Source organism: Ambystoma mexicanum, chromosome 3p, assembly GCF_040938575.1.
Source record: "Ambystoma mexicanum isolate Mex_15411 chromosome 3p, UKY_AmexF1_1, whole genome shotgun sequence".
Classification (NCBI taxonomy): Eukaryota; Metazoa; Chordata; class Amphibia; order Caudata; family Ambystomatidae; genus Ambystoma; species Ambystoma mexicanum.
Window position 1 is genome coordinate 808,733,205 of NC_090925.1, and position 15,505 is coordinate 808,748,709.

Sequence of the window (15,505 nt, forward strand, 5' to 3'; positions counted from 1 at the left end):
GGGCAAAGATTATGCCACTGCTTCTGGCGTGTGCACAAACTGCAGGAGCTGCAAAGAAACTTCATTAGCAACAGCCGCAACGTGTCTTTGATCGTGTAGACGTGTGTTCAGGATGAATCTATTTATGATCCATGTTGATCCACTAGTGATACACTTCATTATTTTGTCCCTCAGTGGATGAGAGAGGTGAGCATAATCGTCCTCTGATACATTCGGTTGGCTTTCAGAGTCTTGACTGATATTGGAGAACTGACACAGCATGTTTGAAACAATCTTTGGGAGGTGGAAATGTAACCATATGCCAACAGACTGTATTGAGGTAAACTCGCAATGAGTCTTTCCCTTCCTAGCATCCTTTTAAATCTTCAGGATCATAAAATCAGTCTTCAGAGCTGCGGGTGAAATGAGTGCTACCTCTATGGAAGCAACTCTTTCAAAAGAAAAGGTGGATGACATTTTGTCTATTATTAAGTCAATTAACAATTTGACAAACATATTATTGCCCTCAGTAAAGGTTTTGTAAACCTCAGAGTCAGATCCATAGTGTTCAAAAAGACAGTTCAAAACAGTATCCGCAACAAAATTAATGCCATAGTTATCAATTGATGGAAAACAGCCAATTATTTCCATATTTCTTACAATAACAATATGGCTTTCTGCGAGGCAACGTGAAAAGAAAAAAATATTTGCACAATATCTGAGATAATTACCTTTCATATTGTTTGTCCTACATGGGACAGTCAAACGGCGTGCATATTCTAGATAGAGGTTTGCAGAGGAAGCATTCCAAGAGTTCCGCAGAGAAAATGTTTAAACCTTGACGGTCTCCTTTGGTTGGATGACCGGGGGTTTCCTCATCAAAGGACTCTTCCGATTCTGAAGATGATACAGTAGAGAGTGAAGTCTCTGAAGGTAAACATACTTCTGGGTCTTTACAAACCGACTAGAATATAACTGAGTGGGCAAAGGTCTCCCCTTTTTCGATTTCACTCTGCAATTCATTATGTGACTCTAGCTGACGCCTCTGTGGCTGAGTTTGTGTTTTCAAAAGCAAACGGCTGTGCCGGTGGGTCAATCTCCTGCACATCACTGTCCTTTGCACATTCAAGGTCCATCCGATGATGTGATAGGTCATGTTTTTTTTCCCATTCAGTCTTGAAATAGGGTGAGTGCTGGCAGTAAAATGCCTGTTACTGAGTATGCCACCAAAAAAGCAAGCTGGTCAAATTTGATGTAAGCTTCTTCATAAGATTCCTGTTGGAAAAATGCAAGTTAAAGACACCTTTAGCTATGTGCAGATGTCTAAGGCATTGCTGACAGAGATTAGCAGTACAGGAAGATCATACATTTTTAGAGAATTCATCGCAAACTATTAAATATTTTAATTCCACTGTAAATACTCCCACTCTAAATGAAACGTAAATAATGTAAGCAACTCATTCCCATTATGGAAAACTTTCCTTGATGAACCCCATTTCCTTTTCTTATAGGTTTTTTCTACCACTTAATATTCTTGGACTAGGGGATACCCAGATCCCCAGTGGCAAACTGCATAGCCCTGGAGAAGGGATAAAATCCAATGGTGAGGACATTGTTTTTGAACATCACAAGAAGACAGTTTGAGAGACAATTTCTTTTATTTTAGACATTCTTTGATTTCTGCAACACAAGAGACATTTCAAAATCCAGGGTGAAGTAACCCTTAACTAAGACGTAGCTTAGGTTCTTTCTTTCTATCTTCTTTTCCATACAGGAGCATAGCATTCGGTTAGCTTAAGTTTGGGATGGAGGACCGATTTTAGTTGTGAGACATCTTGACAAGCACCTTTTTGTTATTTTGTAGCATAGGGAACTCATCTTAGAAGTAGGGACTAGAACAGGTTTTCTTTATTTTCTTCAATAAAAGAGTGTGAAATATGCTCCTGGGTCCACTTCCTCTGTCTGACCTACCACACCCTACAATGTCCTTGTTCCCCAATTAACCACCTTAAACTTCAGTTTTCTTGGTTTCTTTGGTCTGTGAACCTAGCCCTTATGTGACAGAGAAATGGAGAGAGAAGTGGGATTGGAGGCCTAGCCAATGTAGAACAGCCCCCAATAGGATCCCATCTGCACTACAGGGGATCCAGTCTCCTACTAGGAGAACCGAATTTGGAACCAAGTGTCAAGAATGCTATTTGCAGACCTGGATTTAAGGTTGTCGCTCAAAGAAATGCCCACCTTCTCCTCACCTGTATCCTTGGATGAAGTCTCTGGTCTTTTACCCTTCCTCCTTTGATCTTGTGCTTTTTTTCGTAGAGTTAAAGTCTCCCTCGAGGAGAAGCCACTCTCCAGCCTTTCTGAAGAAGGCGAGTAAGAGCACAAGAGAGGAAAAAGCAGTTTGCGGAAAAAACCTCTCGCGAGTTTGGGCAGTAAGATGGCAGGAAACGGTCTTCAGAAATCTTCGGTAGAGATGGGCTTCCAAAAGTCCAATGATCCAAGAGGATTAAATCACAACAGAGTGGAATGGCAAGGTGCCTCTGTTCTCCAGGAGATGGTAAGATGGTAAGTACTGTAACTCTGGAAGGGTAACGGGAGTGTAAATAATGGAAATAGAAAGGAAGGAAAGATAGGGCATACCCGAAGGGTATGGATGGACAGAAAAGAAGGACTCAAGACACAGAGTGTAAACGGAGTAAAACCGATAGCCGGTAATGAAATAGGAAACCAAAAGGAGGCGGACACACAATAGCAGTCTGCCGGTTCAGAGGAAGAGTTCCGGAAGGAAGATAAGGATTGGAAAGTTTTAGGCGAAAGACCAGGAAGAAACTCGGCAAAGAAAAAGGCAGAATAAGTCGGAACCGGTACAAAAAGAGGTTTGTTCCAGCAGAAAGGGGACAAAAAAGGCGGATACAAAAAGGAGAGAGAGTAGCAGGAAGAGACGTAGAGGGTGAGCAGGGAGGGAGCAAAACAGCTAGCAAACAAGGAAGAAAGCAGTGTCTAAGCCCAAAAGCGTAGCACAAGCAAAAGGGGTTGTAACGCACCATGAGAAAGAAAAGGCGGAGCTATAAAGGGGAAGTAAACAAAGGGACAGAAAGACTAGACCCGCGCTCCCGGAAGGAAGGGAGCGTGGTGGAACATTCTAATGGCAGCGAAGGAGTCGCCAAGAAGACCATAAGCGCCAAGGGACACGGTGCGTGACAGTATACCCCCTTCCCAAGCGAGATCCACCTAGTTTGCCTGGGTGACACCGGTGGAATCTCCTGACCATCTCCTGGGCATGTAGGTGTGAGGATGGTTCCCAAGAGTCCTCCGAGTGTGGATAACCTTTCCAATGAACGAGGTACTCAAGACATCCTCTTCTGTATCTGGAGTCTTGCAAACCCGCCATCTCTTATTCTTCGGAGGACACCCTGGCAGGAAAAGATGGTTTCAGAACTGGACGGGAAAAAGCATCCGTCAGATGTTCTTTGAGCAAGGATGAATGAAACACAGGATGAATGTGTTTCATATGAACAGGTAGTTTCAATCTGCAAGCCACTGGGTTGATACGTTCCCAAATCAGGTATGGCCCCAAATACCTAGAAGACAGCTTGGACTGACGTAACCATCGAGGAAGATACTTGGTAGAAAGCCAGACCTTGGTACCTTTCTGCCATTCGGGAGAAGATCAGCTATGAGGATTCACGAGGGCATCATAGCGTCTGCGAGCCTCTTGAAGGCTTCTGGAGGCAGTTTTATGTGCATCAGAGATGTCAGCCAAAAGAGCATCCACTGAAGGGATGGTAGTGGCTTGGAAGTCTCTGGGTATAAAGGAATGAGTGTGGAACTCATAGGTACAGAAAAAAGGACTGAGTCGGGCAGCGCTATGTCTAGAATTGATATAGGAATATTCGGCGGTAGATAACAAGGATACCCAATTATCCTGCTGATGGTTAATAAAGCACCTGAGGTACTGTTCCAATGAGGCATTTAACCTCTCGGTCTGGCCGTTAGTCTGTGGATGAAAACCTGATGACAGAGCTCTTTGAACCCCCAGTTTGGTGCATAGAACCTTCCAAAAGCGTGAGGTGTATTGACTTCCTCGGTCAGAAATAATCTTTTCAGGAAGTCAATGAAGACGAAATATTTCTTTGATGAAAACAGTTGCCATCTTTGCCGCAGTAGGTATTCCAGGTAAAGGTGATAAATGTGCCATCTTAGAAAAAGTGTCAACGGTCACCATAATGCAGATACATCCCTCTGATGGCGGCAGTTCTACTATGAAAACAGTAGTAATAGTCATCCAAGGTCTTAAAGGTAGAACATCATGCTGTAAAAGGCCAATATGTTTTTGTGTGTTGTATTTAGATTTACAACACACCGGACAACCCCAAACGTAGCTAGCAGTGTCCATACCCAATCCGGGCCACCAAAACTGACGTTTGAGTAGTTCTGCTGTGTTGGATGCTCCTCGATGTCCTGCTATCGTACTGTCGTGGTACCATTCCAGAGACTTCCGCCTAGAGAAAGAATCAGGAAGGAACAAGCGTTGATTGGCAAAGATAAGTCTGTCTCGTCTATTGATGACATCTCTGGAAGTAAGAGATGATGGTGCAGGAGTAAGTGCTGTGGCGTTCCTCATCTTTTGGAGAAAAGTAGAAACCAGATTTATGATCTTGTTGCCAGAGAACATAAGTTCTGGAAGGTGATCAGACGAGAGGTCCTGACAGGGTATCCGGGAAAGGGCATCAGCCAATACATTCTTAGAACCAGGCAGATAGGTAATGGAGAAATCATATTGAGCAAAGAAATGCACCCACCTAGCTTGGCGGGAATTGATACATACCATCGGTTGTATAGCCTTGAGATTTTTATGATCAGTCCTCAAAACGAAAGGATGAGTGGCTCCCTGAAGTAGGTGACGCCACTCCTTGCAAGCTATCTTCATCGCGAGAAGCTCCTTCTCGAGCACTGAGTAGTTGATTTGGCTGGGTGTAAGGGTCCTGGAAAGATAAGTTCAATTCCCTGGTGTTCCTGTAACAAGACGGCGCCGATGGCAGCAGCGGAAGCATCTGTTTCAACCACAAAAGGACGTTCCTGATTAGGCTGATGCAAGATGGGAGCGGAGCAAAATAAGCTTTTTAGCAGAGAAAAAGCCTTATCCGCCTGTTTGGCCTAAGAAAAAGGAGCAGCTATCTTCTTTAGCAGGGATGTGATTGGTAACACCATTCCGGAAAATCCTGATATGAATTTGCGGTAGAAATTTGTCAAGCCCAGGAAACGCTGTACATCCTTAACTGACTTGGCCGTGGGTCAATCCAGGATGGCTGTAACCTTGTGAGGGTCCATCTGAATGCCGGAACTGGAGTATGAAACCAAAATATGGAACAGAGGTGGCTTGGAAAACACATTTATTGGGGTTGACCAAAAGATGGTTTTCACGAAGGCGTTGGACTACCTGGCAAAGATGGTGTTGATGGTCTTTGTGGGAGGAAGACTAAACCAAGATGTCATCTAAATAGAAGATAATATTGTGAAAAAGCATGTCAGAAAATGGCGGTCCGTAATTCTTTGGCAAATGGCTGGTGCGTTGACCAATCCAAAATGCATGACAGTACTCGAAGTGTCCATACGGGGTATGGAAAGCAGTCTTCCATTCATGCCCCGCACGAACTCGCAGAAGGTGATAAGCTCTGCGAAGATCTAGCTTAGAGAATACAACAGCCCCCTTAACAGCCTCCAGGATGTCTTTGATGAGGAGTAAAGGATACCGGTCCTGGATGTTAACTCTGTTGAGGCCGCGGTAATCGATACAGGGCCTGAGTTCCTGTGTGTCTTTCTTTGGAACAAAAAACAATGAGGCCCCTGCAGGAGATCGCGAAGGTTGGATAAGGCCGTTGTGTAGACTGGCATCCAGGTACTGCCTCAACACCTCCTTCTCCTTTAGGGATAGAGAAAACATTCGTCCAAAAGGTACCAATATTTCAGGTACTAGCTGAATGGCATAGTCCTCTGGACGGTGTGGCAGTAACTCTTGAGGATTCTTATCACAAAAAACCTCAGAGAAATCCCCAAGAAAGGTGGGAACAACATGAATGCCCAAGGTATACCTCCGAGACAAGTCTTGTTACAGTATGCAGAGGTGAAAGCCATTTGGTTATTGGCCCAATCAATTACAGGATAATGTCTTCTGAGCCAAGACACTCCTAATATCACCGAAAAATGAGCGGCTCTGATGAGATCAAACTGGATTGACTCTGTGTGTTTCATGATGGTCATAGTGAGGGATACAGTGCTATGGGTGATGAGACCAGAGCTCAGAGGTTCACCATCAACTCCTTCAACCTTTTGATCCTCTTCCCTTTCCATGATATCGATGCCCATCTTCTTGGCCCAGATATTGTTCATGAAGCACCCAGCTGCTCCACAATCAACCAGAGCCAATGCCTCGATGGTTCTTTTCTTGTCTTGAAGTTGGATGCCCACCACCATATGAGTCGATTGTCATCTGTAGGAATAGCAGTGGTGACTGACATAGTTACGAAGGGACTGGAAGAACTTCTTCAGAGACTAGTATCCATTAGTTCCGAGGGCGGTCGTTTCCCGACTGGCGAGGAGTGACTTCTGGACAGTCACGGAGCATATGTCTGCTAGATCCACAGTATTTGCAGAGACTGTTGTCCCTACGTCTCTTTTGTTCTTCAGCGCTTAATGGCCCTCTTTTGGTGCCTATCTGCATGGGCTCATCCTTGGTTTAAACAGGTGAGGAGGGATGACTAGGGGTATTTGGAAGGAAGGGCAGACCGCATCCTCTTCGTCGTTCGGAACGTCTCTCACTGAGTCTGCAATCCACCTGAAGTGTCGTGGAGAGTAATTTGGTGAAAGTAACCAGTCTCGGCAATCGTGGCAGCTCATCCTTCAGTTCTTCACGAAGTCCTCTTCTGAAGATAGTATACTGGGCAGTTTCTGGCCATTCGGTCTCGGCTGCCACTCGCTTAAAATGGGAGATGTAGGTCAATAAGTTAGAGGAGCCCCGCCTAATGTCCAACAGTTCCTCGCTGGCCACCTGAGCCGATTCCTGCCTCTCAAAAGTTGCCTTAAACTAAGTTGTAAAAGGCACTGTAATCCTGAAGCAGTGGACAAGCACTCGTCACCAAAGGAGTAGCCCAAGCAAGAGCATTTCCCATCAGATTTGAGACCAGGAAACCAATGGGGGCCTGATCTGAAGCATATGATTGTGGATGAAAAAAAAAGTGAATGATACAGGCTTCCATGAAATCTTTGAATTTGCGAGGTGACCCATCATATTTGCCTGAGTTAAGTGCCATAGGTGGGGGCACAGTGCGGGGCTGATCCCTGTTGGTCACCATTTGCCAGAGAGTGGCATTCTCAGTCTTCAAAGCCTGTACTTCCTGGGTCAGTCCTTGTAGAGCGTTTACTACTTCTTGTAATTGCTCAGCGGTGGCCATATTGGTTTGTACTTGTTAGCTTTGCAAACTGCCAAGAATGCTATTTGCAGAACTGGATTCAGGGTCGTCGCTCAAAGAAATGTCCCCCTCCTCACCTGTATGATCTTTGTGCTTCTTTTCATAGAGGTAAACTCTCCCTCGAGTAGAAGCCACTCTGCAGCCTTTCTGAAGAAGGCGAACAAAGGACCCCCTCCCGAGAGAGCCCAAGAGAGGAAAAAGCAGTTTGCGGAAAAAACCTCTCGTGAGTTTGGGCAGTAAGATGGCAGGAAACTGTCTTGAGAAATCTTCGGTAGAGATGGGCTTCCAAAAGTCCAATGATCCAAGAGGATTAAATCACAACAGAGTGGAATAGCAAGGTTACAGAGGAAGAGTTCCGGAAAGAAGGTAAGGATTGGAAAGTTTTAGGCGAAAGACGGGGAAGAAACCCGGCAAAGAAAAAGGCAGAATAAGTCGGAACCGGTACGAAAAGAGGTTCGTGCCAGCAGAAAGGGGAAAAAAAGGCAGATACAAGAGAGAGAGTAGCAGGAAGAGATGGTAGAGGGTGAGCAGGGAGGGAGCAAAACAGCTAGTGAACAAGGAAGAAAGCAGCTTCTAAGCCCAAAAGAGGAGTGCAAGCAAAAGGGGTTGCAGCACACCGTGAGAAAGAAAAGGCAGAGCTATAAAGGGGAAGTAAACAAAGGGACAGAAAGACTAGACCCACGCTCCCGGAAGGAGCGGAGCATGGTGGAAAATTCTAATGGCGGCGAAGGAGTCGCCAAGAAGACCATAAGCGCCAAGGGACACGGCGCGTGATACCAAGTAGTAGACATCAGAGACTGGGGATAACACCATGCCTGGCCAACTCTACTTTCAGGTGCTGGTAGTAGTTTCGAGTCAAGACCCAGATGGATTCTAACTTCAGAAGATTGACCAGTCAAAATAGCATGGATAGAGGTGAAGAACTTCCCAAGTCCAACCACTAAAGTGATGCTGAGACAGACAGATCTGAGTTTCTGCCGATCTACATCACTGGCCTGAATATCGACACAATGCATGTCCTGATGTACTGATTATTTGTTTAAATGTATTTATTGTTATTTGGTTAAAACATTAACCTTTAACACATGTTTAACACATTTTAAACAATCACATTAAATTCATCCACATAATTAAAACATATGAAACTTTTAACAATCATTTAAAAAATATTAAATCACATGAATTGATTTACTACACATTTATATAATAAAAATCCACTCCTAGTAAAAAGTCAGTATACATTTCATCCTTACATACTCCGTCTCAGCCAATGTGCCGAAAACGAATCATATACTTGACCTGCTAAACAATTTTGCATATGCTAAAGTAGTTATTTAAAGAACCTTAAGTCAGTGGTCACACCTCTTCTGACAATTCTTTTCCAGTAAATCGACCAACTGACGATACTGAATTTGACCAGTGCCTAACAATATCACAGTAATTTACATGACATGATGGTCAACCATATCCAAGAACCAGATTAAAGTGCATTATGAAGTGGGTAGGCCTCTACCAATTTCCAAGAATCCCAACAACCAATCACAGCCAATACAATTGCGGTAGTTCTCTCTGACAGACAATATTGCCAGATAGTTTGTTTATCCCCTACAAAAAACAAATCACCATATTTATTAAAACAGTTCCACCTTTTCCCATGGATCACAGCACATGTTGTTACAAGGTGTCTTAATGTTTACTTGTGATGTTCCCCCTTATAAAATCGTCAATATCTTTGATCCGGGCCCAATATACCGTATCAAATCAATACTTATTTGGTTAAAGTTCAATTCCAGCAAAAAAGCAAGAAACCTCCTCTTACTTTCATATCCGAATAGAAGAGATACAGAGCTAAAGTCCCCAACTTTTATAATCCCAGATCAGATGATTTTGAGATCGATAAGAATGCATAGAGTACACAGTGTTGGATCAGTCATGTAAATATAACAACCTCTTTACTTTACATGGGTTGGTAACCAGGTCCACAACTGTTGACCCAACCATTTTAAGTTGTCACAGGGTATATAATGAAAAAGCATTAATATACCTGTCCCCCAATGTTTGCAAAATAGTTTTCATATCGAGAAACAGGGATTTCTTGGTAGGGCGGACTATTTTTCTGTACAAGCTTAAATGCCTCCAACACGCCCTAACTTTTAGGGATGAAGTTCCAAACTTGTACCTTATGGCTGAAATGGACACATTGTTAGGAACCTGAAGAATCTTTCCCCACATTATTCCCTCCAGGACGGATATGTAATCCAGAATCCAAAAGTCAGTCAATTCGATCCCATAGAGAATTTTAGGAACCACCTTGCCTTTGAAGAATTTGAGTACGGGTGCAATGAATATTTACGATATTTGAAATCAATTTGACGTAACTGATTTAACAAGGTAACCATGCATATTTTAAGCTGTTCTCTAGTGAGCTGTTTTTGTGATTATTTCTGAATAGGAAAGCCCAAATAAGTAAAATGATCGACCAACTCAATTAGCTCCATTTCCAAACTCCAGCTAAACATGGGGTCACATTTCTGCATTGCACAATGAATAACTTTTGTCTTAAATGGATTGACTACGAACCGTTGCAAAATTAGAAAAAGCATTGATCAGACTTTTTAGACCTTTTTGAGTGCAATAAAATAAAAGGAAGTTATCGGCATATGCCAGCCACATTACTTTATGATTTTCAATTTTTGGGCTTGCAGATGCTGACGACAACAAGCATTCGTCCCACGTACTGATTATCAAATCTCTTGCCCGTCCAGCTGGAAGTTCAGGCTTCAATTGCAAACTCCTCAAAACTGACCTTAAAATTAAGGCACAAGGGAGTTCTTATGGGCTGGTGTGTCGGCAAGTGGAGCCCTGTCACTCTGTGAAAGAGGTCTAGAGAAGCCATCTCTCTGAGAAAACTGGACCGGATCCAGAGTCAATGGACCTGCAAAAAACCTAATGGGGTCCAACACTCTGGCAAAAGGTGATGCTATCAAAAAGAGTCCTGGGGGCCCGCGGGGTGCATGGGCTCGCAGCCCTTGAGCAGATTGAATACTTTCCACATAAACCGAGATGGAGAGGCGCGTCAGGTCAGGCTGAGGACAGAACAAGGGCAGACAGAAAGCTTCTTAATGTTTAGAATGTAATTTAATTAAAAAAAGTAAATTCCAGTCTTTCTTCAGAATAATGTTCAAAACAGTAAGCATCAAACTTTCACACATATTTAGTGCACAAACGTTTGACACCGTACATTTTTCAGAGAATTGAACATTTTTGAGAGGAAGATATGGGGAAAATCTTCCTTTCGACAAAATGTTGCTTTTTGTGCAAGTTAAATAAAACAGAAAATAATAAAATTGTGTGGGAGGATTTACATTTGTCACACGTGTATTTCTCTAATTCCCTCCCACTAGTTTCAGACAGAAGGAGGTTGGGTGGCAAGTGCTATTGCTCATCTCTAAGGATCTGAACTGGTTACAAGGCCGATCAGACAATATCCATGTCAACCAATATCCATTTCTTTTACCGTCCTGTATCATGCAACATTCAGCCAAACATGGATCTAAAGTCTAAAGGTCATGCAGGTAACTTGTACTCTGGGAGACTGGGAGACCAACGAGATCATGGAGAACTCGGGCAGTCTCTGCCAGGACACGTCTGCTTACCATGTGTTCTGCTTCCCGCCAACCATTTTCATTCTCTATGCCTCGCCATGTCCCTGCCATTTTCTTATCTTTTGCTCACGGCTCCCCCTCCTCTCCCCACCTTCCACCTCGGCATACTCCAGCTCCTTGCTCCTGTGCCATCTGCCCATCATGGGACTTTGTCTCATGTGTGCCTGCTTACCGGATCATGCTTTTTCCACTCTTTTTTCCACTAAGCACCATTTTGCCAGCACCAGATGGGTACTAATGGCAATAATGGCTTTGGCCATGGACTGAACCATGCAGCCTTGTGCTGAACCATGTGGCAATGGCCTGCAGCACAGGGGGCCATTACAACATGGTGCAGCTGGCCCCAGATGCAATTATCCTCTAAATATTTGCTTTTCACAATCCAACATTTTCTTTTCATTTCTTTTTTTAAATTTTTTTTTGTATTTAATCAAAAAAAGATTTTTACAAAGTTTAAAATTTCTGTCTTGAGTTCAACTCTTTAAAAAGAAAAAAACTCTCTAAAATGTGCCTACGTCGGCCATATTATCGCTTCCAGTATTTTGTAGGTAGCGATTTGCCATTGGGTCTTGTCGCCGCCGATCAGACGAAACCAACTTGTTTCTTCTTCCGAGATGGTAAAGTCTGTGAAGGTTGATCTTAGATATCGGGTTCTTATATGTTGGTTTGCGGCACATTTTTAGGAGTCATTTTCTTGTCACAAAATCGACAAGAATTGTTTTCTGACTGATCTCTAATGGCCAAGATCTTGTTAGTCGGGAGTATTTTCAACCGGGCCCTTAACAGTGTATCTCTCCCCTTCCTGGATGGAAACTTCTTTATATATTCTTGTAGTTCATTAAGTTTCCTCATATTTGGTGTAGGTGTAAGGTTAATTTGTTCTTTCCTGCTATCTCCAAGGTTGTTATCCATTAAAGTTCTTTAATTTTAGTGAGAATTTTCCTTGGGTTCTTTATTAGTTGGTCTTCATCTGCCTGCACCTGTTCCAGCAAACTTTGTATTGTGTAGTGTGCAAATAGTTATACAGTAGATCCAGTTGTTTGTTATATAGCCCCACTGGGTAGTTTCTTTTCACAGCCTGAGAATTCTCAGGTATGCCCAAAAACCTTGTTTCCAACCAGGTGCTAAGTGACAGGCCTTTACCTGGCATGCCACACAGGAGAAGCCAAGGAATTATGAACTTGGAACCCTCAGCACCTGCTTTGTTTCAGCACAGCGGTTGCAAGGCCCTGCTTTCAACTAAACACATATTATATACGAAGCTCAGGTCACTGTTTGATGTCTAGTTCATTGCTATCAAGCACTTAATTAGAACAAAAATCCAGGGATGAATATGTGTTTACCGTTGCCTTCTCATAGGACGTATACTTTATAGGAAACCTTACTTGTACGCAAGATAGTGTTGGACGGAATCTCTTCAGGCACTGTGTTCACTGCCTGGGGATGTACCTGACCAACCTAAGCAAGCTTTGCCCCCCTTCCAATATCCTCTGGTCACCTCGTGTAGCTATAGCTATGGTCAAGCAGCATAGGCACATCTCTTTGAACGTTATGTCTGGCATTACAAACACAATAAAACACCTCATTGTATTCAGAAAAAGATTGTCCATGTTGTGTGTTATCGAAAATAAAATGCTTTACTTGTATTTAGTTCAGTGTGATGATGTTCTACTAGAGTAGGTAAGTAACTCATGTTTAATAGTGAAAAGAAATGCGTAAGACCAGTCTTTAGAGCAATAAAGGCTCACATGAGTTAACATGGGATAAACAGCAAAACAGTGGCAGATATAACGCATGAAAACTACAGTTCTTTTCAGTCTAACATCGTCAGGAAAGGGTTGTGTGGGTTGTCGTGGTAATGCAGTGGATTACTAATGTTGTACTGGGATGAGCAACAGGGAGGTGGGGAAATGCAACAGATTACTAATGGGGTATTGGGACAATCAAATGTGAGATGGGGTAATGGAGAAATAGGACGAAGAAGAGAGGTGGGGTAATGGGGTGCTGGGACAAGGAAGAGTGATGTGGTGATAATGAAACAGATTACTAATGGGGTATCGGGACAAGGAAAAGGAAGGTGGGGTAATGCAAGACATTACTAATAAGGTTCTGGGATGAAGAGGAGGAAGGTGGGGTAATGGTTTGCTGGGCAAGGAAGAGTGAGGTGGCGGTACTTAAACATAGCTAATGGTGTACTGGGAGGAGAAAGAGGAAAGTGGGGTAATGCAAGCAATTACTAATGGGGTTCTAGGATGAGGAAGAGTGAAGCAGGGTAATGCAATGGATCTTTATGGGGTACTGCAAAGCGGAAGAATGAGGCGGTTATAATGGAGTAGTAAGATGCAGAAGAGAGTTTTGGGGTAATGGGGTACAATGATAAGGAAAATGGTGGATGTGGTAATTCTATGGATTTCTAATGAGGAACTTGGAGGAGGAAGAGGGAGTATGGGTAATGCAACAGATGAGCAATAGTTTACTGGGACCAGAGGAAGGCGACAGGTAATGGAGTACTGGTATGAGGATGATGGCGATAATGTAATGCATAACTAACGGCGTAATGGGACGTGGAAGTGGGGGTGGGGGTAATGCAACAGGTGGTACTAGAACAAGAAATATGGTGGTGGAGGAAATACACCGTATTATGAATGAAGTACTGGGTGGAGGAAGAGAGAGGTGTGGGTAAAGGAGTACTGGGATGAGGAGGGAGGTTGGGGTATTTTGATGGATTAATAATGGGGTATTTGGGGTATTTGGACAAGGAAGATGGAGAGTGGGAATGTAATACTTTACTTATAGGTTACTGGGAGGAGGAAGAAGGAAGTTGGGGTAATTGAGTACTGGGACACGGAGGATGGAAGCAGGGGTAATGGAGTAAACAGGAGAAAGAGTGAGGTGGTGATAATGTAACATATTACTAATGGGGTAGCAGGTTAAGGAATAAGGACATGGGGTAATGGAACATATTACTATTGGGTAACTGAGACGAGGGAGATAAATGGGAGTAATGCAACAGATTACTAGTGGGGCACTGGGAAGAGGATGGTGGCAGTAATGTAATGGATTACTAATGGAGTAGAGTGTTGAGGAAGAGAGAGGTAGGAATAATGGAGTACTGGGATGAGGAAGAGGCATTTACCAGTAATGTAATACATTACTATTGGGTTACTCGGACGAGAAAGAGGGAGGTTGGGTTAACACATCTGCTTACTCTTGGGGTACTGGGATGCGGAAGAGGGGGTGGGGGAAATGCAATGGATTACTAATGAGGTACTGGGACAAAGAGTAGGGAAGCAGGGTAATGGAGCACTTGTACAAGAAAAGGGAGATGATGAAAATGCACCACATTACTAACAAGGTAATGGGAGGATGATGAAGGATGTAGGGGTAATGCCACATGTTACAAATGTAGTACTGTGACAAGGTATATGGTATTGGGGACAAGGCACTGGATTATGAATGTGGTGCTGCGATGAGGAAGAGGGAGGTGATAATAATGGAGTACTGAGACAAATACAAGGGAGGTGGGGATAATACAATAGATCAATAATAGAGTACTGGGATGAGGAAGAGGGAGGTAAGGGCAATTTAATGGTTTACAAATGGGGTACAAGGAGGAGGAAGAAGAAGCTGGGGTTAATGGAGTACTGAGATGAGGAAGTGAGAGGTGCGGGTAATGGAGTACTGGGATGAGGAAGAGGGTGTTGGGGGTAATTTAATGCATTACTAATGGGATTCTGGAATGAGAAAAATTGTGGTGGCAGTAATGTAACGGATTACTAATGGGGTACTGGGACGTTGGAGAGAGGAGGGTAATGCAACAGATTACTATTAGGGTATGGGGATGAAGAAGAGGGAGGTGGGGTAATGTAATGGATTACTAATGAGATAATTGGCCGAGGAAGAGGGAAACAAGGGTAATGGACTACTGGTACGAGGAAGACAGAGATGGCAATAGCTTAATGGGATGAGCAAGAGGGATATAGGTAAAGCTACAGATTACTATTAGAGTGCTGGTTAGCGGAGCTGGGAGGCGAGGGTAATGCAAAGATTACTAATATAGTACTGGGACAAGGAATGTGGTGGTGGGGGCAATGAACAAGATTATGAATGGGGTACTGATAGGAGGAAGAGGGAAATGAGGATAATGCAGGACCGGGATGAGGAAGAGGGAGGAGGGGTAATGGCCTACTGGTACAAGGAAGAGGGAGGTGGTGGTATTTTAAGTATACTAATGGGGTACTGGGACATGGAAGACAGTGGCAAATTTAATGAATTACTAATAAGGGTCTGGGACAAGAAAGAGGGAAGTAGGGGTAATGGTGTACTGGGACAAGGAGGAGGGAAGAAGAGGTAATGGAGTACAGGTAAGAGGGCGAATGAGGTGGCAATAAT

The 15,505-nt window shown here is 43.5% G+C and overlaps 1 long non-coding RNA gene across 2 annotated transcripts in view; it reads right to left on the reverse strand.

The window, feature by feature from the left end:
• The window catches only part of LOC138580916 (uncharacterized), a 124,068-nt gene that overhangs the window by 24,629 nt on the left and 83,934 nt on the right, over positions 1 to 15,505 (reverse strand). Inside the window, exon 3 of one of the 2 annotated variants that reach the window (XR_011304374.1) lies at positions 711 to 1,254. The exons of the other annotated variant lie outside the window; for it this stretch is intronic. This is a non-coding gene — a long non-coding RNA (uncharacterized lncRNA). The remainder of the gene's footprint in view (positions 1 to 710; positions 1,255 to 15,505) is intronic. 2 annotated transcript variants of the gene reach the window in all.